At 49.9% G+C, this 24,988-nt stretch overlaps 1 protein-coding gene and 1 long non-coding RNA gene across 2 annotated transcripts in view; both read left to right on the top strand.

Moving 5' to 3' along the window:
• Window positions 1-24,988, top strand: part of LOC107146379 (death associated protein) — a 55,759-nt gene that overhangs the window by 21,451 nt on the left and 9,320 nt on the right. The gene's annotated exons all lie outside the window — the stretch shown is intronic.
• LOC125619965 lies at window positions 1,528-24,874 on the top strand. The gene is made up of 3 exons (XR_007351542.1): window positions 1,528-7,580; window positions 8,336-8,443; window positions 10,342-24,874. It is a non-coding gene; the product is annotated as an uncharacterized LOC125619965 (long non-coding RNA).

Here is a 24,988-nt window from a genome sequence, read left to right as displayed (position 1 = left end):
GTAGGCAAAGGGGGCATTGCTGAAGTGAGCAGTTTTCATACCAGCCATGGAGCGGTGCAGGTCATCATTTGCCTGTGGTAACCTGGGCAGTGAAAGGTGGGCAGAGCCAGCTCAGGCCCCGCATCCCTCGCCAGAGCCAGGTCCGCTGGGAGCATCAACTGCACACTACGTACCTCTGAGGTGGCATCACCAGAGGCCATCGAGGGAGGTTTGGTGACGCCTGCCTTATCCCTACAGTCTGCCCTAAAGGCCACATCTGTCCATTGCCCTGCAGAGGTTCAGGCTGACTCGCTCTCATTGCCAGCAGGCCACAGCGGGCAGAACTGCCTAGCAGGCTGCCTCTCCTCTGGCACAGACTATTGGCTTCCTGGGGCTACCCTAGTAACGTGCCACAAACTGGGTGGTTTAACTGAAATTTGTTGATTCACAGTTCCGGAGGCCTGATGTTTGAAGGTAGCAGCAGGACTGCGCTCCCCTGGAGGTGCTGGGAAGGGTCTGCCCTGGGGCCCTCTCTTAGCCTCCTTAGTTCCTTGAATGTGGCCACAGAACTCTAGTCTTCCATTTCTCCCTGTGCACATGTCTGTTCAAATGCCCCTTCTCAGAAGGCGAACTGGCCTATGACACATACCCTACTTCAGAATCCTCTCCTCCTAACTAACTACATCTGCAACAACCTTATTTCCAAATACGGTCACATTTTTAGGTTCTGGGGGTTAGGACTTCTGACTTACTTTTTTTTCTTTAGGACATTGGTTGGCAGTGCCCCGCTCCCCCGGTCCTTTGACATCCGGGGGATGAATGAATGGCTGCACAATAATTTTTTAACTGAGGTCTACGTGGCAAACGAGTCCCTCTTCCTCCTGGGCCAGCACTTCCGGTTGAGCACTGAGGCAGCCTGCCTTCCAAATCAGGCGGACACTCTGCCGATCCATTAGCCTGCCTGTCAAGTTAAAAGGAATGTGCTCCACATTCATCTCCAACATACATGCATATGTAAATTACACATGTGTAGGTTGTAACATGTATACAAAAATGGATGGTGACATGTTAGAGGAGAAATAAGCAGTATTTTAAATGTGTTGCTAAGCACTGTGACTTCATATTCTTGTTAGCTAATATCACAAAGTCCAAATACCCTTGAGGTGAAGTTTCTCATTAATGACTCAGGATGTGAATCTGAATTTCTAACGACCTTCAGGTAATTCCGGGGTTTTGTGGGGGAGGGTGCTCCTTGTCAGGTCTGATTAGATCCCTGATATCTGTGCTGCTGTTGATGAGGGGAGGTGTGAGCTCATTCCTCTCCTATTGTTCGCTGTGCTGTATACAGATCAACCTCAGCATCCAGCATCCAGAGTGTCTTTTTGCAGGAATTTTCCTTTCTTTTTTTTTTTTTTTTTTTGTACCAGGGAATGAACCCAAGGGTGCTTAACCACTTAGCAACATCCCCAGTTCTTTTGTATATTTTATTTAGAGGCAGGGTTCACTAAGTGGCTTAGGTCCTCACTAAGTTGCTGAGGCTGGCTTGGAACTCGCAATCCTCCTGCCTCAGCCTCTGAAGCTGCTGGGATCACCAGCGTGTGCCACCACACCTGGCTTTATTTTCTTAATCCACTTGTCCATCTTGTAAAAGTTAGTTTAAATTCATTCATAATGTAACATTTGGGCATAATTCTCATACTTGGGATACACTGAAGATAGAACCAGAGAATTCAATCACCCTGTCCCTCAGACACGGTCCCGTGTGAGTTTTAAGACACTGAGAGCAAGTGTTGGGACACAGAGCCTGAGGGTGGTGACCCCAGACCTTCCTCAGGAGCCCTTAGGACCATGGGGCCAGCTGAGGGACAGTTTGCCTGTGGACAATTTTTACAGTGCACATAGTAAACAGTGACAAAACACAATTTGTTTTGTTTCTTTGGATTAAAAAAAAATGTGAACAGAACAGATTTTCATGTTGATCTCAGTTTCCCATCTAATCATAGCCTTCTTAAGCAGAAGGAATTGCCTTAGCCATTGCTTGCCTCCTGGTGATCCCAAAACAGTTTCATTGTTGTGCATGGTAGAAATTAAACATTTCATTCCAAAACCTGCAGGCACGTGTGTTTTAGCACAATCAACAGGAGTGCGATATGTGTGTTTTAAGAAGCTTTGCCCAGTGTCGCCTGTGAGTGCAGATCAGGATGTGCGGGATGCAGACACTTATTTCTCCTCTAACATGTCACCATGTACTAGAAGTCACGGCTTCTGTGCTGGCAGGATCTCCGTCTCTGATTCCTCCTCTCGCTGGATGGGCAGCAGAGGAAGGCCCAGGTCTGGCAGGTTCCAGTGCTCTGCAGCCGTGGAGCATATGGGTGCCCATATGTCCCAGGATCTGGGCTGGATTCCTCGCGTCTGGGGGAAGGAAAGCCCAGCAGGCTGGCTTCTTTCCCACCCTGGTGCTGGCAAGAGGCTTCGTGGCAGTGTTTGTACAACATCTAGTTGCGTGACAGGTGTGGAAACCAGGTGTGATTTACTAGCTTCTGAGCCGCCTCACATCAGGAGAGCCCTTCTTGTCAGATGGGAAGAGACAGTTAGGAGGTGCAGCCGGGGCTTTCCCTCCCAGACCCTGCTCTGCACATCTGTGCTGGAGTCGGCCTCGCCCAACAAGTGATGCTCTGTGCTTCTGTTGTATGGCGGCTATCGGAGTGTTCTATGTAAATGTGTGAGCCAGATTCAAATCATCGGTCTAGCAACTGGATTTTATGGGATGAATACATAATAACTACATAGAAACAAGAGCCCTCTATTGAACTTATTACATCAAATTACTTTGCCTGAAACTTAAGCATCTAAGCAAACCCCATTGACTTCAACTGTGTAGGAACACACAGCACTCTGAAAATGCTTGGCACATCAGTGAAATTAGCTTAGGCTTTGATTCTTTGACAGTTATGTAACTTAGTAGCATAATTACTTCTTACTTTCCAGCTGATGAAAATGGGTGAATGGGGCAGTGTCAATGTTGGGGAAGAAAATTCTTAGTCTTTGTAGCCACATTTTGCAGGCTCTCCGCTCTCTCTAGGCAGTGTGTTCACTTGATTTTTGGTTGTGTACATCAGACTGGGCTACAGTCATGAATATAGAAATGATGTGGACTGAAGGCGGTAATGTGGAGGGCTGCAGGTGGAGCTGTACCCAGAGACTGCTTGTAGACTTGTCAGATTCAAAGCTGGACCCACCTGAGGGATCCCCAGACCTAGCACTCTCAAAGGGGACCCCCAAGGGGCAAAATCCAAGACTTTGCTGAAGATCCAGAAGGATTCAGACACCAAAAATAAAACATGTGCCAGATAAGTGTCTTATCAGCTTTCTTCATGGCTGCAACTAAAAGACCCAACCAGCACAATTGTGGAAGAGGAAAAGTTTCTTTGGGGGTTCACAGTTTCAGAGGTCTCAGTCCATAGACAGCAGACTCCATTCCTCGGGGCTCAAGATGAGGCAGGACATCATGGCAGCAGAGTGTGACAGAGGAAAGCAGCTCAGATAATGATCAGTAAGCGGAGACACTCCATTCAACAGATAAAAAATAAATCACACCTCTAGGGACCCGCCTCCTCCAGCCACACCTGCCTTCAGCTACCACTCAGTCAATCCCCATCAGGAGATTAATCCACTGATTGGATTAAGGTTCTTATAATCCAATTGTTTCTCCTCTAAACCTTGCATTGTCTCACACATATGTTTTTGGGGGACACCACATCTAAGCCATAACAGTAAGGACCCACAGAGTTCTTTCATGCTAAAAGCAAACCCCCACCCACTTCTGAGTAGGTATCCTAATGCAGGGTCTCCTACATTCACAGATGCACTGTGTGCATAGCCAAGAGCAGGGAGCAGCCCGATGTCCATTGACAGATGGGGGTAAACAAAGGAAATCCTGCCACAGGCTGTGGCATGGGTGAACCACGAGGATGTGGAGTTGATTGAGAGAAGCCAGTCACCAAGGGACAAATACTGTATAATTCCCCTTATGAGACATCTAAAGTGGCCACATCATAGATGAGGAAGGAGGGCAGTGGCTACCGAGGGCTGGGCGAGGGGTGGGGAGTTAGCATTTCATATATCTGGAGTTCCAGATTCACAAGACAGAGAAGTTTTGGTGCTTGGTTTCATAACCATGTCAATAGACCTGGCACTACAGAAGTGTACACTTTAAAAGTGTTTAAGATGATAAGTTTTATTATGTATTTTTACCACTTTAAAAATAATTTTAAATTATTTAAAAAGTAATTTTAAAAGACAACAAAGAAGCACTGGCTGCTATTGTAAATGGCTCCTAAAAGAGCTAAAGAGCATTCACATATGAGCAACAATTCTACCTCTAGGTGTTTACCCAAGAGGATTGAAAATAAGTGTTCAAAACAAATGTATTCTTGAATGTTTATCATCTTACTATTGACAATAGCCAGAAAATGGAAACAAGCCACACATCCATCAACTGATGAATGGGTAAACAAAAGGTCTATCCATGTAGTGGAATATTATTCAGCCATAAAAAGGAATGAAGTGCTGACTGCTGTCACAGCACCAGATGGACCTTGAAAAACATTAGGCTAAGTAAAAGAAGGTAGACCCAACTGCTCACAGGTTATTTGATTCCACTTATGTTAAATGTCCAGAAGAAGCAAATCTATAAAAACAGAAAGCAGATCAGTAGTTGCCAGTGGCTGGGCAGTGCCTGTGTATAACTCCTTCTGAGAGTAGAGAAAGTGTCCAGGATCAGATAGTGATGACCAGTCACTATCTAATAGTGAATGCAAAATTTAAGATGGTTAAAATGGTGAATTCCATGTCCTATGAATGTTTCCTCCCAAAACAAAAGGCTTTATGTATAAAGAGTCTTTGGTCTAGCCCAAGTTTTTTAGCTGGGAAAGTGGAAGCTCACTTCTGGGGGACATGGCTTTCTGGGGGCCATGGCCACAGTCCCCAGGACACCAGGGCGCTCCTGGGGGAGGTGGGAAGCAAGGGCGGATGCTCAGGTAGTGCGGGCATGCCGGGTTCTGTGAAGAAGGGCCAGCCTGGCCTTGGCTGCAGCAGAGGTGGGGTCCCTGGGCTCCTCTTCGAGTTGCTTCCCAGCTACAGGGGGCTTGCCACAGCTGGTCCAGGCTCACACCCAGACAAGTGGGATCCAAAAGACAAAACAGGCATCTCTTGCATCTCTGTTTAGGAGCAAGACAAGTTTTGCTGGAAGCCCCCTGGCAAAGCCATCGGCCACGATTGGGTCACGTGACTCCCTAAGTCCAACGTGGCTGACAGGCTTAGGCCCACGGTGTGCAGTGGAGAGCATGGGAGGAATTTAGACACAAAGACCAGTCCCACTGGCCAGGCATCAGGCAGAGGCCAGGCCAGGAACGTCACGTGGACCTGTGGGATGAGCAGGTGCTCCAGATAAGCAGACAAGGAGTGAAGTCCAGGGAGGGCAGCTGAGCCGTGCATCAGAGCCTAGAACAAGAACGTGGGAACAGGGATCCAGACCAGGGCTCAGGATCCCACCCTGTGTGGCTGGCAGCAGGAGGACAGCATCCCAGCCCAGGCCCTGGGAACAACTGGCTTCCAGCAAAAACTGCAGAAAGATTCCCCTCCCAGTGCCCCCAGTAGAGCCCCAAAGAAAGTCAGACCTGTCCCCAGAATGCACACACTTGAACCCAGAGGTCGACACAGCAGTGCCCAGGCACACAGAGTGGAAAACCGGGGCTTCTGAGGAAAGCCAAATCATTTTAAAGTTCAGTCCCTGCCTGCACCATCGGCACAGACTAGAGATGCCTGGGTGCGTTCCTAGAATCCTCTGTCCCCCACTGTCCAGTAGACAGGCATGGGACAGAGAGGTCAGGTCACTAATTTCTCAGCAGCAGCCGTTACCTATTTCCAAGGGTGCACACATCCATGTGGCCCACTCTGCGGTCCTTGACCATTCGCTTATCCCCCGGCCCCTGCACACACCTGCTATCCACTAGGCACTCTTCTACACAGTGGGGACATGTTTGTAGACAAAACAAAACCCATCCCTCTTTTCCCAGACCTTACAGTCCAGTGGGGGTGATACACACACAGATGATCGAATTTGTGCCATGGCAAGTTAAGTTATTGGTGCTGCAAAGAAACCAGAGCAGGCAGAGGGCACTGGGTGCTTCAACTCCTAAGAAATCTGCACGGGAAGATGGCCTGATGGAGTGCTCTTAACCACATGATGACAGCCAAGGCCTGTGCAGAACGCATGTGGGAAGAGAGAAATGAAGATGGATGCTGAGCAGATGTCCCAGATGTGGCCCGGCAGGCAGTGTCTGTGGGCCCAGGAGCCGGCGGGAGCTCTGAGCCATGCTCTTGCTGCGTGCCAGGATGACAGCACGGTTCCACCCCGCTGTTGACTTGCGCACCACAAAGACGAGTTTTCTGCTGATAAAGCCAGAATTCAATCTTATGGGTGTGGCCAGACCGATGGCAGGTCGGAGGCTAAGGATTTTGCCAATAACACACAGTCACATCAGAGTTGTTTGGTGCTCTGGTCCAAGTTTGGTTGGCTGCTGCCTCCCTGATATTCTACAAAACAGATCCCCAAGTGGAAAACCACAGAGCACCAGAGAAAGAGCACCATCTTCAGAGTGCCAAGAATTTGTCAAAAAACCTGGACTCCCACCACTAACTAGATAACTTGGAATTTATTTATGCTGAGAATAAGAAGATTGTGAGTGACATCCGCTAGGTGTTCCTTTGTAGCTGTTCCTCCCAGAGTGATGATGAAGGCATTCAGGCAACTTCAGGCAGCCTGACTAACTGAGAAAAGTAATGCTGCTCACTCATTGAGAGTCAGGACAGCAAGAAAGGAGAGGAAGGGGAGAGAAGGGAGAGGAAGAAATGCCAAGACTATGCGGCAGAAATCACACATTCTGAGGCAGGGGCCTATTTTGAAAGATGATGGTCCGGGATAAAGTTTATTTCACTTACAAGCACTAACTCATTCTTTTCATCTAGCATTCCACCTATGGATTAGCAACAGCATGACCTCTGTAGGGAAGATTAACTTGCAGCTACACAGGGATTCAGCAGAAAGCAGACATGAGGGGATTGTTTTGACAGTTTTGAAATCTATATTCTTTGTGGGAAAAGCACTGTTGAAATCCTGCTGTATTAAGCCGTTTTGCATGACTTTCACTAATTACCTGGGGTTGGATAAATTTATCAAGAAAAAAGGTTTATTCTGTCTCTTGGTTCCAAAGATCCAAGGCCAAGGGGCCATATCCGGTGTTATCCTTCTGCAAGCAGAATTCCAAGGCTGTGCGTGGAATCACATGGCAAGAACAAGGAGTGTGCTCGTGTGTGTGCCTCTTCTGGTCTCTGCCCCTCTCTTTATAAAGCCACCAGGATTCATTCAGTCATGGGGCCCCCACCCCACTGACCTTATCTAACTCTAAGCTCCCAGAGGCACCACCATGGTGTGATGAAGTCTTGACCCTCTAAAACCTCAAGGTGGCAACTAAAGTTCAACACGTGACCCCTTGGAGACACACGCCAACCATATCCAACCACAGCACCTGGAATATTAAGTAAGTTCTGTGTGATGAGAGAAAAACTCAGACAATTAACATTAGTCACTAACTAATAAGCGGTTTAACTTATATGTTAAAAGTTATTCTCTCTGAACCTAGAAGCACACGTAGAATTTTGATAAGTTGCTACACAGGCAGTCTGTGCTAGTCAGGAGGCAGCGCATCCATGGACTTTTTGAAAAAGGCAGAATCTTTGGTGCTGATGCTGGAGAGAGGACCGGGCTGCCTCCTTCCCTTCCCCTCTCATCTCTCTTTCTCTCTCTCCCCTCCTTCCTTCCCTCCCTTTCTCCCTCTCTCCTCCCCTCCCTCTCTTCCTCCTCCCTCTCTCTCTCCCTCTCTTTCTCCCTCTCTGCCCCTACCTCTCTCTCCCTCCCTCCCTCCTCTCTTTCTCTTTCTCTCTCTCCTCCCTTTCTCCTCCCTCTTTCTCTCTCCTTCCCTCTCTCTGTTTCTCTCTTTTTCTCCCTCCCCCTCCCTCCCTCTCTCCCTCCCTCACTCCTTTTCTCCCTCTTCCTCCTTCCCTCCCTTTCTCCCTCTCTCTCTCCCTCCTCTCTTTCTCCCTCCTCCCTTCCTCCCTCTCTCCCTCCCTCCCTCCTCTATTTCTCCCCCTCTCTNTTCCTGGTTTGCCATGAATTGGAACTTAGGAGTTTGGTGACTCTCCACACCTAGACTTACTGGCAGGCCAAGTTTCTAAAGAACACTCAGAATGGGTAAGATCATAAATCTGTATCACTGCTTTACCTCCTTAACCCCAGGATCTGCGGCTCTGTACATCTATCTGTATCTCCTTTCCCTGAAGCTCTGAAGAGTAGGGCAGAAGACTGTGGTTGTGGGCCACCAGGGTCCCTCCCCACTGTACCTGGGTAAGTCTAAGTCTTCCCCCAGGGTTTTAAATAGCTCCATACTTATCTTCTTAAAAGTAAGCATGATAATTAAAACCCAGTACAGACTGTCCGAATGAGTGGGAAGTTCATATAAATGAATAATAAATACATCAAACTCCCAACAGATTAAAAAGAACACAAACGATCCACAAGAGTAAATATTTGTAAATAAATACTATTAGTGAATAAACAAAAAATAAATAAAACTTCACTCTCCCTGGCATCTAGAAAAAGAGCTTACCTCCTTGATGTTGTATCTCATTCCTACTAATCATAGTCGGATCCGCTCTCAGTCTATAAGCCCTGCCATTTCTCCCTCTCCCTTCTCTCTCCTCCTGGCTTTTCAGACCCTTGTTGGGCTCTCATTTCTTAGTTAACTACACCAGGATCAGGAAATTGGTGTTTATTTCTCCTTCTCTCCAGTCCCCCATGACCAGAACCTCAGAATAAACCAGGTCCTTGGGCATCAAGAACGAGGCTGCAGCCCCCTCCCATGTGCCTCTCACACCCGTCTGTCCTGCCATTCTGAACACTGAGCTCAGCTGGGAGTCAGCAGCCCTGGGGACCCTTCCCAAACAGCATCTCCCCCACCTCCCTGGGCTGAGGGTGGGGAGGCAGGCTTTGGTGGCCTGGTGTTCCCAAGGACACCTGGGACTTCCCCTCTCCCAGCAGGACCACTTGATTGTGGCACCCTCTGCTACTAGCTCCTGGGGCAGAGCTGCGTTGTCCCCTGCTGTGTTCCAGCCACCTGTCATCTGGACACAGACACACCAGGTGTCAGTTCTCCACAGACATCTCTTGTTCCTGCACTTCGGATTCTCTGAGCAAAGAGAGACGCAGCCGGTTAATAGTGTTCCTGTAAGGGGACATTTCAGATCAGGGAAGCTCAGAGAGCCTTCGCTCCCCAGAGATGACCCAGAGCAGTAACCCTCCCACCGCCACCTCCCAGGACAACTGCATACTTTCTGCCCCGTCTCATCCCTGTCTCTCCAGCAGAGCCCTGGGTAAGATGAGGGTTCCCTAATTTCAGATCCCTCTCCTGTGAGGGTGTCCTGTATGCACGGGTGACCCCCTGTCTCTGTCACTGTAGGAACCAATGCTCCAGGAACAAATGCTAGTCCACCACTCGTATCCAGCGGTTTGGTTTGTCTGTTTTTGCTGTGAGTGATAAATGTTCCTTTTCTCTGACTCCCCCCCACTCTCTCTCTCACACACACACACATACACACACACTGTGGCAAGTTCAGAGGCTGAACAATCAGAATCCTGGTCTCCTGAGTCCCTGGCCAGCACCTTGACCTCTGCATGACCTGCCTCCTCTGTGTGACTGAGGAGTGAGCAGAGCTTCTCATTGCAAATCACTTGGGAACCAGGTCAAAACTCAGGCTCTGCACTAGCAGGTCTGGGCAGGGCCTGGGGCTACTTCTCTCCAGCCTGGCCATGGTGGTGTTGCCTGGGCCTCCCCCCACCCACACTAGCAGCAAAGCTTTAAGGCCTGCACCCCAGTCTCTGTAGAAGGAAGAAACGCTTTGTGAATAACTTACCTGTTAGTTGTGGCTGAGAAATTACACTTCTGATCGACCACCGAGTTTACAGGTGCTCTGGAAGGGAACTGGGAGACAGTGTGAGTGAGAGCTGCTCGTAGAGCAGAACTGGATTTTTTTTCCCCATGGGACTTTTTGTATTTTGGAAATGTGTGACATTCAGCCTGTTGAATTTATGCTTAGGTCTCATCTTCGTGTCACCTTGGGGAATGAGAAGGTTAGAATATTGTCCTGGGTGTTAAACAAGCAATTCAGCATTATTCTGAAAGTCTAGAAGCCAAATAATGGCAAATGCTTTCATCCTTAGCCTTCCTTTGTCTTCACATCCTATAGGAGTGTGGACGAAACCCCACTGGATGGTCAAGGAGATCTGCTGTGGAAAGCTGAGGAAGTGCCCATTGTCATCCAGCGAACTGTCAGAAATAATATTTAAGTCTGAATGTGTGGATTGCAGAGGCTCTGGCCACTCCCCTGCCCACCATCTCTCTTCTAGCAGCTGGTGGTCCTTTTCTAAAGCACTGGGGGGTGTGGTTGTTAAGAAGAACACCTGCAATTCTACCTGCTATTTTAAATTCAGAGGTCTTTTTGCTGGTAGAGTACACTACTAGGCACCGGCTTCCACCCAAGCTCAGTTAAGATGCAGGAGTTTCTGTTATTTTCCGTCTCTGATCATCAGCTTGGGCTTGTGGTTTTACAAGGTACCAGGACAGTGCAGGATGCTGTGCAGGAGCATCGCTTCTGTGGAACTGCCTCCTCCCCAGCACCCGCCACACCAGGAGTCCCAGAACCAGCAAAAGGACCATCCCAGGGGAACGCCTGGCCCTGCCTGAGGGCACAGTGACACCCCCACCTCGATTTCAAGGCCAGAAAGTGGGGTTCCCCAAGGAAGCTTCCAAGAAAGGAGATCCGGAGGGGAAAGCACAAAAAGGAAATTGGAGTCAGTAAAACCTGATGAGTCCCTGCTACTGAATTCAAGATGACATTTAGTGGGGGGCGGGGCCCTACCCTTAAATGGAAAGCGTGGCACCTTTGGGCCCCGACAAGAGCTGCTAAGGAATTAGAAGAGTGTCTTTCCTTTTGCAGGGGTCCAAATGTGGGGGTGGATAGAAAGGAACCAGACCAGCTGTGGCAAGGCAGAGCCAGGTGCTGGGTGGAGGGACCCCCCTTGGGACAGGAGAAAGGCAGGTCCTACGAGCTCTGTGGGACCCTTCTTCTCCTGGAAGAGGGAGGAAACCAGCCCTACAGAGCTTGGCTGTGCCCACTTCCTGGGTGACAGGCACTGAAACCCAGGTCCCAAGGAGCAGAAGGGCCCTGCCTCCTTAGAGTCCCTGAGCTCCCCACATCCCTGAGGGAATGGAACCAGAAAAGGAAAGTGTTTACCAGGGGCATGACCTTGAAGCAACCCAGACAGCCCTGCCCTTTCCTCTGTTGGTCTTTCTAACTTCTTTTTTTAATCAGAGACCTTGGTAATGACCCTGAATTAAGCAAATTAGGTGCACACAGTCCCTAAAAGTCAGCCTGCTTATCCTCCTGAAATGTGCATTTCACACTTTTTGTCTGGGAGCATCCTGAGCTTAGGGGAGGAGCCCTGGGCTCCCCAGGGTCCTGGGACAAGCCTGGAGGCAGTTGGGGGGGGGGGGGAGGCTCAGGTAAATCACTGGCTGTGGTACCTGTTTTCATGGCTGTAGCCGATTTATGCATGTGTCTGCTCCTCTTTTAGGACTTTTATGATAAAAACAAGATGAGATAAAAATGAGAATCTGAAAGTTATGAAAAGAATTAAAAGCACAGCATGAATCAATAACAGCCTCATTCTTGTGTGTTTTCTGTTAATGAGGGTGAACCTCACTAGACGCTGAAGGAGATAAGAAAAGAGAAGTTAGTCTGCAAGAAACCCCCAGAGCTGGCTAGTCCTCACTGAGATTGGCTGGTCCTGCGCGGCTTTAGTGGGAGGGTAGGTCCTGGGTAGGTGTTCAAAAATTATTTCAGTCATGCAGGATTAGAGGTGCTGTGCTTTAAATATTTTTAATTTAAGGTTTTTACCAGAGATGATTGTGAAACAATTGTAGGGCAGCACAGGAAGCACTGAACCAGCCTCACGGTTCACTTTTGTGCTGTATGTTTTCTTTCTCTTCCGCACCCAAACAATGCGTCATTTGTGTTTTGACCTTTGCTTCCATAACCATCCAAATAGACAACTGGCAAATGCCGGGGATGACAAACAGCCCCGTGATGCACAGCGAGATGGACCAGCCTGTTCTCAGAAGCCTGGGGAGCTCTGCCAACTCGGGGCTGTCTGTGGGAACTGCTGAGGGCGGAGATAAGGACCATAATGAAATGTATAGCCAAGGCAGACGGAGGGCGTTTAATGAGAGGGGATCTGGATTTCACACTTTTATTCTCTTGCTTTCTGGCCTGCAGCCTGGGCTGGAGCCTCTCCTTGGAGAGTGCTATGTGTTAATTAGTGACTAGAGCCTGCTGTCTTTTTCTTTACTAAAAATGCTCAGGACTCTTTTGTTTGATCTCCTGCCTGGTCCTCTTACTGCTTGTTTCTCCACCTCTCTGCCATGCCTTCCCCCAGGGGCTCACTCACAGTAAACAGAGCCCTGGTCTCTAGTTACTGACCAGAGCAGCCGGCATTATTTGCAAAGTTCTGTAGGCTGCATTTTTCTTAGGAGGCATGGGGTGAATGAAGTGCAAGACCCCCCATAAAACTCCTGATGAAAGACCTGAGGTGGGCAGTCCCACCACTGGCCAGTGACCTTGCATGAATCAAACTATATTTATAGGATAGAAAAAGAAATATGTAGAGAGAGAGTTGAATTAGTTTCTCTGATTATTATCATGCTCCTAGTTTTTTTTTTTAATCTGGTGGACTATTAATACCATATCTGTCCCCCTCTGTCAGCATAAGTCTGTCACAAATGCTGTTTTAGAGGAACTAAATATTTGGCTTTTTATCTTTAATAACTTTACTCTCTTGGAGGAGAACATGATGGCAAGAGGGAAGAGAGAGAGCAAATAAGCAAGGCGTGTCTGTCTGGATTTCCTTGGCTTTGACATTTCATTTCACCAGGGAACACGGCTCTGAAAGATGGCTGTCCCTTCTAATGGCTGGGACTTTGCGGCTGCAATGGCCAGAAGCATAAAGACGTGTAAAGAGGATTTCTCGGTACATGGAGCACTGAGCGCCTGGCTCAGCGGCTCCTGTGATTGATACCCATTTCTGTGTGCTCCTTCCTAACTGCACTCCCTAAAGCATGCTGGGGAATAGTAATTTCAGGAAAAAATTGGCATGCGCCATCAGTCACTGGGTGGCGGGTTTGGGGAGGGTATTGCTGATGGTGGCTGCTGTGTCATCCTCCCCAGGATGGTCTTAAAGGATTCGCGAGGAAGGAACTGAGGACCAACCCCAGTGGTTTTCATTAGGGTGGCATTCCCATGGCATCTGGGTCCAGGTGAGGTATGGCAGACAATGGCCAGCCACCATGCAGCTGTCAACAGTTTAGAATTAGTTTGGGGAGAAGGGCTGGATAATATCATTTTTTCTTGCTGCCTACGGGTATCCAGATCTCAGAGGTTTGCTTTGCTCCTTGCAAACCACAGTTTGAGCCTGTTTCCCTCTGATTCTCCATTGACAGCACTCAATTTCTGTTTCTCCCCCTCATGTCCTCTTTGCCTCTAAACTGTTAAGTGGTCAGTAGACGCCCGTGACAGCCCGTGTGTCCTGACACTGGCCATGCGATTAGGAACAGGGAGCAGGTCGATAGGAGGCGGTCCCCAGGCGAGAGGACTGGCGATGAAGGAAAGCTGTCCTGGGCTGATGCCAGCATCCTCTGCGGGAGAAATCAGCAAGGGTGTGTATCTCTGCTAAATCTAGGCCCAGGGAACCATCAAGGCGTCCTGTCAGGCCCAGTTTGGGATCATCAAATTAATTGTTACATGTTACAAGCCGACATGTGCAGAAGGTGATAAATAGCTGGTGCTGAAACTCCACCATGCGTTCCTGCCGTGAGGCGGAGGGTGAAGGAGGCTGCCGGCTTCCACCCACTGAGAGCAACCTGCCCGAACTTCCTGGTTTTCCTGAGGCCTTCCTTAACCCACTGCCTCCCACCATTGCGTTTACTCGTAGCACCCTTCTGCTGCTTTGGAGGGGTGCTGTTTACTTAGAAGTCACGCAGCAGCTATTTTAGAAGGCCATTTGCTAGGTCCTCAGGAGCTGCCTGTTAAAGCCAGCGTGTGGGGGTCTCTCCAGGTCAACATGAGTTGGGAACCAGGACTGATCCAGCCTCTGCTCTGTGTCCCTGTGGGTGGATTGGAGCAGGTGTGGCCAGGCATTCGAGTGGCCCTGGACGTGGGTGAGTGTCAGTAGTGGACAGGCCGGAGAGTTACTCTCACTGCCGTCCTGAGCCTTGGACTTCAGCCAGCATTTCTGTTACCACAGGAGGTTGCCACAGGGTGGGGTACAGCAGCACACTTCCATGGGACGTCTGATGACAGTTCTTCAGCCTCTGCAGTGTCTTAGGTGTGGCCCTCCTTTCCCTCTCTTCTAAAGTAGGAACTGGGCTACTATCTCTTAGCGAGAAGGAATGCCAAGTACCAATGAGATGTTGGGGGAAGCAGAGTCATAAGGATGGTCAATTGGTCGTTAGTTGGTTCCCCCGCCTGGTTCCTGGGTGCCCTGGGTTCTACTTTTGGATGTGTTAGATGTGATATGTCCTTATGTCTTGGTACATTTTATAGTAAAGCATGCATGTCTAAACTCCTATCAGGTCTCCTCTGATTTTCTGTGACATCAGACAACTTTCCTAAGGTCTGGATTTCCGTGGAGCTCTGATGGTTCTGAGCCCCATGTGTATCTCCTCTGAGGAAAGAACCTGCATCTTCATTTAAGAGGCTCTTGGCAAATCTGCTCACTGTCAGTCTAAATTAATGTTTTCCATCGCAAATAGGGATGGAAAACACACATGCAGGCTGGTGGGGATTTTCCCCGGATGATGAGGGGTCCCTGATACCCATCCTCAGGCCTCTGTGGATGATGAACATAAAGGCTCCAGACAGACCCCTGTGGGAGACCGTCCACCTCCCAGAGCAGCTGTAGGAACCGTGGCCATGCTGAGTCCTGGTTCTGCCCAGCCCTCACTGCACCTTTCAATGTGCAGAGGAGTGTAACCCTGTCCTCTGCCCTGTCCTCAAGCCTGGAAGCATGTACCCATGGTAGGATTTCTTTCATGTTTAAAGATTTTGAATATTCAAGGGGTTGAGTCCCACATTCACTCATGTTTAACCAACACCCTCAGTTGCTCCTGATCAGCCACATGACATTTCCTCTCTGTCCCCTATCCTTTCACACATGCTCAGAGGGATCTCCTTTCAACTTCAGCTTTCCAGGCAGTGTATCTGCACAGAACCCCTGTGCATCTCGCACCCATTACTGCCCTGCGGCAGCACATTGCTAGCTACACCCCAACACGCATGCCCAAGTCATCTTGCTTGGATTGTCCCAAACCAAATTCCATTTGCCCCTCCTCTATACCCACTCCTCATTTGCCCCACGGTTCCCCCAACATGAACCCACACGTTCATGCGCATGCACACACACACACACACACACACACACACCACTGTGTGTGTGCGCCTGCAGCCCTGTGTGTAGGGGATTCTTGTGCCTGTGATAAAAAGTCTAGATGTTTGTAACCAAAGTCATAGTCTGGTAACTCAAGTAAGCCTCACAGCAGGTGCTCTGCGGTTCCAGTTCTGTTAGTGGGAATCCCCATTCCTGACTGATTGCTCATCTTCAGTTCCTCTTCAGCCTGTGTGCACTCTGGGGCCCCTGTGGGGTGGGAGCCACTGGGGACACTGGGGCCTCAGTGGGCCTCAGCCATCATGTGTCTCCAGCCCTGGCACGAGGCCATTTCACAATGGGTAAAATGCACAAACCTTCCCCTTCCCACCTCCTGACCCCAGCTCCTCCTGACCCCAGCTTCTCCTCACACAGCACTGGGCCTGAGCGCCCAGCAGGGTGACACACCCCTTCCTGGCTTCCCTGGAGCGCTGAGTAGCCTTTAAGCCTGGATGTGCTGACGGGTGTGTTTTAACCTACCTCCCGGCCACAGAGTCCCCACCACAGAGTCCTCGCCAGCTCTGGCGTAGGTCAGGGGAAGCCATGAGACGGGTGGAAAAGGGCTGTGCTCTACAGCAGGCCACCTGTCCTCGGGTGTCTTATGTGTCACCTTGGGAGGGGCTAGAGCTGGGACACTGGCCGTCCAACCTGGGCATTTTCCCCAGGGCAGGGCCCAGGCTCCCGTGGAAGCCACCAGCTGGCCATACCCAGCTGTGCAAGGCTCAGGCTGCAGAGTAAGCCCACCCGCTGCCACCATCGTCCTCAGAAGGCTGCGTGCATTTGTCCTCCCTGGAGATGCCTCTCTGGCCTCACTCTCTATATGCTGCCTGGCCACTGGCCCGTCCTCCAGGCTGGTCCCTCTCTCCCTTCCTCTCTGAGCTTTCCCGTGCTCCCTACTATCCAACTAGGTGTCCAGACCCAGTGACAAAGGCAGCATGACTCCACACAGAGCCATTGGCCACCCTGATCCCCCTAAGAATCTCCCACAGTCCCTTCAGTGATGTCTGGTGTTGTGACCGTGGACCCGATTCCCAGGAGGACCTTGGTGCGGGGCTAAACGTAGGGCGAGAGCAGGGGCCTGCTCATGTCTGCCATGGCTGCTGGGTGGTGTTTGCCAGATAGACTCTACCTGGAGAGTCTGCAACGCTCTGAGCCTTGTCATGTCCTCCCATAGGATTTTCCATGATCGAGGCTGGCCAAGGCCTCTCTGTGAATGGCACCTGGCCAGCAGCAGGCTCTGAAACACATTTGCTCAGCTCCACCCAGGGCCTCAGGACTGGATTTCTCTAGAAAGGGCTGGGAGGGAAGGCAACTAAAAAGCACTTCCTTGTTTTTCTCATTGCCCGGCCCTGGGTACTGGCTTTTCCCTGATTTGTTTCTAAAGGTGGAAGTGGTAGAGGCCGCCCAGGACTGCCCCTTCCTGTGGGCACTGGACCCTCCAAGCAGAGCCAGATTCTCGACCTTGGACCACACCAGCATCACCAGGGCCTGGCTCAAAGCAGGTCACTGGCCCCCAAGATTCCAAAGGAGGTGTCTGGTGTGGCTTCAGAATATGCAGTTCGGTTTCCTGGGTGAATCAGTGCTGACGCCTAAGTCCTGGGCGCTGCTTGACCTACTGCCCTAATGAATAAGAGGGAAACGCTGACGAATTTGGGGCAGCAGACCTTACTGTTCCCTTTGAGGCATCGCCTGGGACATGGTACACACAGGTGACTCTCAGCTTCTTTAACACAGCCCTGTCACCGCCTTGTGGAGTGTGGGCATGTTCTTTGTTGTGTGACATCTTTCTTAGCCATTTATGTCAAGCCCTCTGATGAAGAGTTCTGGCCAGGGGTCTCAGACACAGATCCTCCTAGGGTCGCCTCTGGGGAATTCACAGCCCATCCTAGCTTAGAACCCAGCCAAGGAGTGTGCCTGCCTGAGAGAAGGCCACAAACCCTGTTTAACCCACACCTGCCAAACCTACCCGACCATGAAGCAGCCCAGAGGAATGTTTATGAGCCCACCTGGGCAAAAGGACCCTCATCAAACCTCTCCAGTGGGGCTTATATACCTCTTTCCTGCTTCTCTCGTGTGCTGGGTCGGGGTCTTGTGTACAGGCGGGCTGCACCTTGCCCACTGGGTGCTGGGATTGGGCTCCTCTTTGTCTTCCATGGCAGGCGATTCCTAGGGCTCTTTATAGGACACTTGTGCGTATTCTGAATAGCAAACATAGAAACATTTATGAAGTATGCCCTTGTGCTGTAGAACCTCACCATCTTGTATTAATCATAGTGAATGGTAGTTTGATCTGCTTTCTAAAAATCCAAATTATAAAATATTTATAAGGAAATGTGGTGTTACTTTCAGATCACACCATGGCTCAGACTTGTCTAGCAGAGGGGCCCAGTAAATCCCTCTTACAGGATGCATGATTCAATGTACAAATAGAATTATTTGTAATAAGCACATCAGTTATTTGTGTGTAAGCTTTCACTACAGAATATTGTTGGGTTTCCCCAACCTTGTTTTCTTGGGGGATTTTAATATTCTTCCATCTTGTTTGTGTTGTCTATGGCCCTTAACCAATGAGCACAAACTTCAAATTAGTGAAATTCAGCTAAATAAGGCTTGAGTCTGTTGGAGAATGATTCCCCTACTGAGAAGCACATGTGATCCCCTGTGCTCCTAATGTGTCTGGTCACAGGTTCTAAGAACCGTGATGGTGGTCACTGTCGACTGTTGTCCCAAACCCCATTCCTGCGACAGACCTGCAGCATGGGAATTGACCTGCAGAGCCACAGTGACATCACTCACTGCTTGTGGTTACATAGGAAATGGAAGCTCCTTTAACCTGTTCCTTCAAACTAGGTTGTCACCCACTGGCGGTCCATGAAGTCAGGTTAGTGAGTAGAGATCAGCACTTTCAAAACAGGAAGCAGGATCAAGCAGAAGCTCGTAGAGTGCACACCACACTACAGGAAACATCACACAGCAAGGTCTTGCTCTGCCCCCGCCACAGGCGCCCTGGCACCCCTGCACCCAGGCTGCTGGGTAGAGAAGCAGTTGGCCCATGCCCCAGGAAGCTGGCTACGCCAAAGCAGCGATGCTTTATGAAACCTAAGAATCTTGTTGTAGTAGTCCATTATGAATTATTGAATCACCATTGCATATTTATAACAACGTCTTAATAGTTTAATAATTTATTTATCCTTTGTGGGTCCTTTTGTCTATTTCTTTTAATTGATAAAGGAAAGAGTCTTTTTGGAGCTAAGTTCACTGGGCTACTCCCTTGAAATGATGCTTCCAGAATTCTAAAATAGAATCCTGCACATTTGTCCCTGAGTTGAAGTCACCCAGTGTACAGTAAATAGACCTACTCGCAGGAATCAGAGGGGCCCCTGCCCTCCCCTGGGCTGCCACAGCTCTGTGGAAGACAGCCAGTCTCAGGTCTCAGCCTGAGAATTAATAGCCACCTGTAGTCCGTGAATTACAGCAGCTTAGAGACCTGGGAAAACCCTACTGTGTCCACCACGTGCGCCCTCTACTTGGGGAGCACCCTTCATAAGTGGCCTTCAGCCCCAGAGTCATTCCCACAGGCTCTGGGTGCCTCGCTCCTGTTAGCTGTGCTCGTGGAGAAAAGGAAGTCAAGGGAAATAGCCTGTTTCCTAGTAGTTATACGTGATGACCTGGCTGGCCCTGGATAAGGAGAACTTTTCAAAACTAAGGTGTGCATCCTTCAGGCTGAAGAAGCCGAGGTCGTCCTGGCTAGGGGTGAGAATTGTGGCAGGAGGTCTTAGTCCTATGAGAATGCCCTGGAGGCTGTGGTCACTTTTGCATTGAGTTGGGTTGTTTGTCATGAGTAACATCACACACTGAGAACACATTGAGCTCTTTACAGGACGAGCTGCCTTTGAGTCTGCCCCTGTATCTTCTGGACCATTCCAGATGTTTGGGAAATATGGCGAGAGTCCTGCTGAGGAAAGTTGTGCTGTCACCATTGCCTGGAGTTGCCACATGGAAAGTGGTTGGAGTTTTTTCCCCCATTAAATGTACTCATTCAGTCTCTTGGAAGGGGTCTTTGATAAGGTGCACACCCTCTTTCCCTACCTGCCCCCAGCTAAGCAACCTCATTGGTTAAGATTGAACTTGGTTCCATCATAATTCTCAAGTTTAACTTGAGACTGTTTGAAGAAGTACATCTTAGCCTGGCTCCCTCTTAAGAGGGAGAAAAACTGTTGGAAATCTTCAAGGTTCAGCAAAAGCTGCAGGAAGAGCCCTTTTGCTTGGCAAATCCAAGGCAGTGCCCCATCACCAGTGGATCCAGCTCTGCCAGATTGTTAGTCAACAGAAATAAACCCACATACATGTGATGACTCTCTTGCAGCCCTTTCAGGCTCACTGTGTACAAGGAGTTTCATTTCTAAGAAGGGAGCTACAAACGGCTCAGGTTAGCCATCCTGGTGAATTCACCCCCTGGCTGCTGTTGCAAACTTATACCAAGCTAAGGCTCGCTGGCCAGCCATGCTCAAGGTGCTAACAGCACTTGTTGAGCATCTGTCAGGCAGGATGCTAGGCATACAGCAAACTCCACCCTGTCCTTGACCTTGAAGGGGAGCCAGGCAAGCAGGAGTAGGAAGTTCCTATAGCCACACAGCTGGGAAAGGTCTGCCCTGGGAGGGTCAGGGGAGACTGTAGAAAGTTAAGAAGTGAGCCAGCCTTTGAAGCTGGTGCCCCAGCTGCCTCAAACATTAAGGTTGTGCCAGGCAGAGGGAATGCCAACATTTCTCCCATCAGAAGTGAAACTCTTGAGAGCCCTGGTAAAGTTGAAGATCATTTTGGAATTCTCTCAACCTGGAGTGACTGCAACAGCATGTGTAGTCTGGGATACCTTTGAGAGAGAAAGAAGGCACTATCAGTAATTATACCAGGACAGAGGACAGATACCTGAACCCAGCTACTCTGGGAATTGGGATCCTAACCTGCAGAACACTTGAGGCCTATGTCTGTCTCCTTGAGTGAAGTGTCTCCCTCTACTGGTCAGAGGAGAAACAACAGGTCATTTGTTGTCCTTTTTTTTTTTTTTTTTTTAAAGAAAAGGGTGGAAGACAAATACAAATGCCATCTGCCATTGCAATCATTCTGAAACTACAGTGCAGAAAAATGTTTGTACTTGTGTCCCTGATAACCATTTTAGGACTGTCATTAGGTCCTGTTATTGAACCATAAAGATGCTGGTGTTTACTTTCAAATTGGTACCTTTTGAGGCAAATGCTCAGGAAAAGCAACAAATTGAATCTTGAACTTGAAAAGAACTGCTGGTTTGTCTTGCGCTCTTCGTGCATGACAGAATTCACTGCCTTTACACAGTGTTCAAGCTAGCCTTGTTTTCCCTCCTCACCTTCCCTGCAGAACAAGCAGCAGAGATACAATCAGCTTCTCTGAGGGCTTTGCCAAGGTAGCTCATTTTAGACACGATGCCCTTTATTTTCTTGGAAAAAAGAAGTCTTCATCAAAAACAGACGCTTCAGGTGTTGGCCGTGCACCCAGGTGCCCCAGCCAGACTCCCTGCTTTTCCTCCTGGGGTTGCCTCTCCCTGGGTCCTTCCCTGGATGCTCAGAACAGGGCAGCACAGGCACAGCCTGCTACTCCAGAGCTTAGGCCACACAGCCCAGCTTTTCTGGGTCAGTGCTAGTCTCTGCGTTCTCTCCCGTTGTCTACACAAGGACTGGTAGATGGCAGGCAGTGTGTTCTGGTCCTGGATGGCAGAATGCAAGGCCGTGGCGTTACCTGAAAAGTAGCATGTGATCCAGAGACACGGGGGCCCAGGGTGAGTAGGCAAAGCAGGTCAGGGCTGCCCTGAGTCCACACCATTGTGGAGCCCAGCACCCTGCTCTAGTTAGGCTCCAGCAGGGCAGGCCCAACTGCGTTGGCAGCCACTGAGCCTGCAGCACCTAGCTCTATGGCAGGCCCGGGGGCTGCTTGGTGACGGTATCTGATGGGCAGGCACAGCATAGGTGATGGCGGGCACAGGTTCCTCTCATGCTGATTGCTGTGTCCTGGGCTCCACAGCGCCAGGCAGGGCATGCCACTGAAAATGCCCTTCCCCAACACAACCCCCTGCCTCCTTCCAGCTCCTCCGTTGGCCCCAAACTTAGTTTACATTCTAGGTCAGTCATCTTTGTAGCCTTGGCTGGTGATGGCCAGTAGTTGTTCCCAAACTTCTCTGAAAAGCAGCCGTACTGTTCTTGCACTCCCCCCTGCTCACAATAGCCAGGCTGGGAGTGGGACAGTGGGTCTTCTGGCCCATGCCTGATGACCAGGGGAGTTTCCAGTGTCGGGGTCTCAACACGCACACGATCTCAAAGTGAGATCTATAAATATAAGTTCTCCTTCGACTTCTTAACTGTGAGTGTATACTTAGCCCTGTCGTTCCCTGGAAGCAAGTCGTGTCCAGCCTCCAGGTCCCCTCTCTGTGCTGTGGCAGGGTGCATCTCAGCTCCTCGAGTGTCCTGCCTGCAGAGCGATGGGAAGTTTCACCCTGTGGTCCCAGAGCCTGAGCGCAAACAGAGCATCCTCAACACCTAAGGACAGTGCCTGTCAGCTCTGACGTTTGTAGTCTTCATCCTGTCCTGCTGTCCCCACACTCTCATTTCACCTCTACAACTGTTTCCACTGACATGTCACTTACTAATAGGTCTCTTCCTGAGTCACACTGCATGTGCTACAAACCTAATGTTTGGGAGCTCATTTGACCTTCCCCAAACTCCTTCCTGCAAGCTCCAGAGGAGATGCTTGGCTCCTTGTTTCAGGAAGGAAGCTGAAGTTCCAGGAGTTCCAGTCTGGCCCTGGGTTAGAACACTCGTCTTGTCTCCTAGCCCTGGTCTCATGTCCCCCTGTGGGACTGCCCCTCCAGCTCTCATCTGCCTCCTCACTTTGTAGATAACAAGGCAGGTTGACTGTCCCATGGGTAAGATGGGACCTGGCTGTCCTCTGGGAAGCATGGAGAGGCCCCAGGGCAGCCCCTCAGGGAGCGAGGGAGTGTGGGGAAGCAGGAAGGTTGAGGCCCTGGGCCACAGCCTGCAAGTCGTGCATGGCTTGATGCCTGCTCTGCGCATGACCCGCTCCTTCACTCCTCCCCCGAAACCCTCATTTGAGAAGTTTAAAGAGATGCTGTGTGGTGCCCTGGATGTCCCAGGGAACTGGAGGGAATTAACTCTCAACAGAGGCTCGGACTTGTGGAAGTTCTTCCCACCCATAAGGACAGTTTCCTCTTGGTTGTGACAGATGCTGTCCACACTGACACAGGGACAACCCTGTTCCCAGAAAATCCTGATGACCTGTTTCCCACGCCAGCTTCCGGCAAACCTCACAGCTGTCCCACTGGCCTCTCAAAGGGCCTTTCAGGACCAGTCCATGTCCTCACCGCAGCCCTGAGCCCAGAACCCTGTATGGTGTGTGATCACCAAACGCTTGTTAGTGCAGAGGACAGAGGTACTAACTGACCCGTGCTGACTCAGCATCAGAGCATCAGTGGGTAGAGACTTTATTCAGTGCTCCGAATGCACTCAGACCCCGCAGCTGAAGTGGCCTGGTGCTAGTCTGCCTGCAGTCCCTCTGCTGTGCTCCCTGCTCCGCCATCACTGCTTGCTCTGAACATCCAGGGCACAAGGGCTCCTGGATGAAACAGAAGTCCTCCCCACCAGCTGCTGTTGAAAGGAAGCAGAATTGGTGGGGTTTGATTTCCTTCATATTTGACTCTGCTCCCCTTCTGCTAATTCCAGAAAAGGCTTGAGCACTGGGTGTGGTCTGAGGTGGTCCTTAGAACTGGCCTTTCCAATCAGACAGCTGTTGGATTTGCACGTCCTGAGATCACTGCTGTCGGCAGCTCATCTGCCAGCTGGGCAGAGCTGCTCTCCCAGGTCACCAAGCCCCTCCTGCAGGCACATGGAAGGGGGGTTACAGGTACAGTTCCCGTGGACCCAGCAACAGGGAAGCCAGAAAGCTCTCTCCATTGCTCAGTGTGCTGGGCTTTGGCCCAGCTGAGCTTCACCCTCCCCGGCTGAGCTTCGCCCTTGCTAGATGCACACTCCTGCCACCAGGAGAGCAGCTGAAGGCACACGAGAGCAGGGAAATCGCTTTTCTCTTCTTTTATTTCTGAGTTCTGTGCAAAAACCTAGTGACAGCTGTCTCATTTAAAGCCAGCCACCTGTACTTCTGGGGATGGGATGAGATGCAGAGAATGAGATTCTCAGTGTCTATATTTGATTATCATGTCCTTTCTAATAGGAATTTTATTAGCAGTTGTCTTGTGAAATTTTTCTACTTACGTAATCCTTCTCCTTTTTAAGCTGTAATAGCTGTCTTGTACCAACCACACACTTTGCATTCTGAACCGGGGATGCCCTCCTCCCCAAAACCATTGTAAAACATGACCCTTGAACCTGAAGCTCCCATTTCAAGATGGAACGATTAATGCTCTGATTTTCACCAGCTGTCTAATAAGCACGGCTTATTCACTGGCACTTCCTCATAATTGAAATTCAAAGGAAGGAGCCTAAAACATCGATGTGTTCAGAATAAAAGGTGGAATCGCTTTAAGTGTGGTACTTACTGAAATTGAGTAACTTGTAAAGTTTTAATACATGTAACATGGTCATACAGACTGTCCAACGACCACACAACTTGTTCCTCGCTGTGTGATGAGGCGCTTCCCAGCCAGGCCTGGGAGCCTTCCCCAGCATCCCAGACACCTGCAGGCTGGGGGCTGGTGGCCACTGGCAGGGGTCTTCCAGCAGCTTAGTAGTGGAGCAGAGCAGCAGAGGGCTCCCCACCCCACCCCCAGCATCTACCGTCTTCCTTCTGTGCTGCCACTCCGTAAAACACATGCACAAAATGGCTTCATTTTTAAACAGATGCCTTGCCTTTGATCTTAGCCTCCCTAACAGCTCCCTAAAAATGATCCTCTCTGGCACATTTACTGAGGCTGTTGCCGTGTGCTAGTGGGGATATATTGTTGGGGACACACAGGATGGGGGTGGGGACAGAGGAATCCAAATTCTGTGGCACCGAGGGATCTTTTCTCACTGAAGTACCTCCAGTCCCACCCTGTGGTACCCATGGTGCTTAGAACAAAGAAGAGAAAACTCAATGTGGGCAACCTCGCGTTCCTCGGAGATGCTCTAAGAAACCCCAAAATTCTTTAGCCACCCCAGGAAGAAAGGGAGGGAGAAAAGGAAGTAGAAAGGGAGAAAAGAAAAGAAAGGAGAAAAAAATCATTCTCAAATTATAATTTAGAAGAAAAATTAGCAACTTCTAGACTTTTTTTCCCCAATATTGAAAATTGAACCAAGAGGCTCTATACCACTGAATTGCCTC

Source organism: Marmota marmota, unplaced genomic scaffold (assembly GCF_001458135.2).
Source record: "Marmota marmota marmota unplaced genomic scaffold, marMar, whole genome shotgun sequence".
Lineage (NCBI taxonomy): Eukaryota > Metazoa > Chordata > Mammalia > Rodentia > Sciuridae > Marmota > Marmota marmota.
The sequence above is the reverse complement of the archived record's forward strand: the minus strand, read 5'-3'. Positions and strand labels throughout refer to the sequence as shown.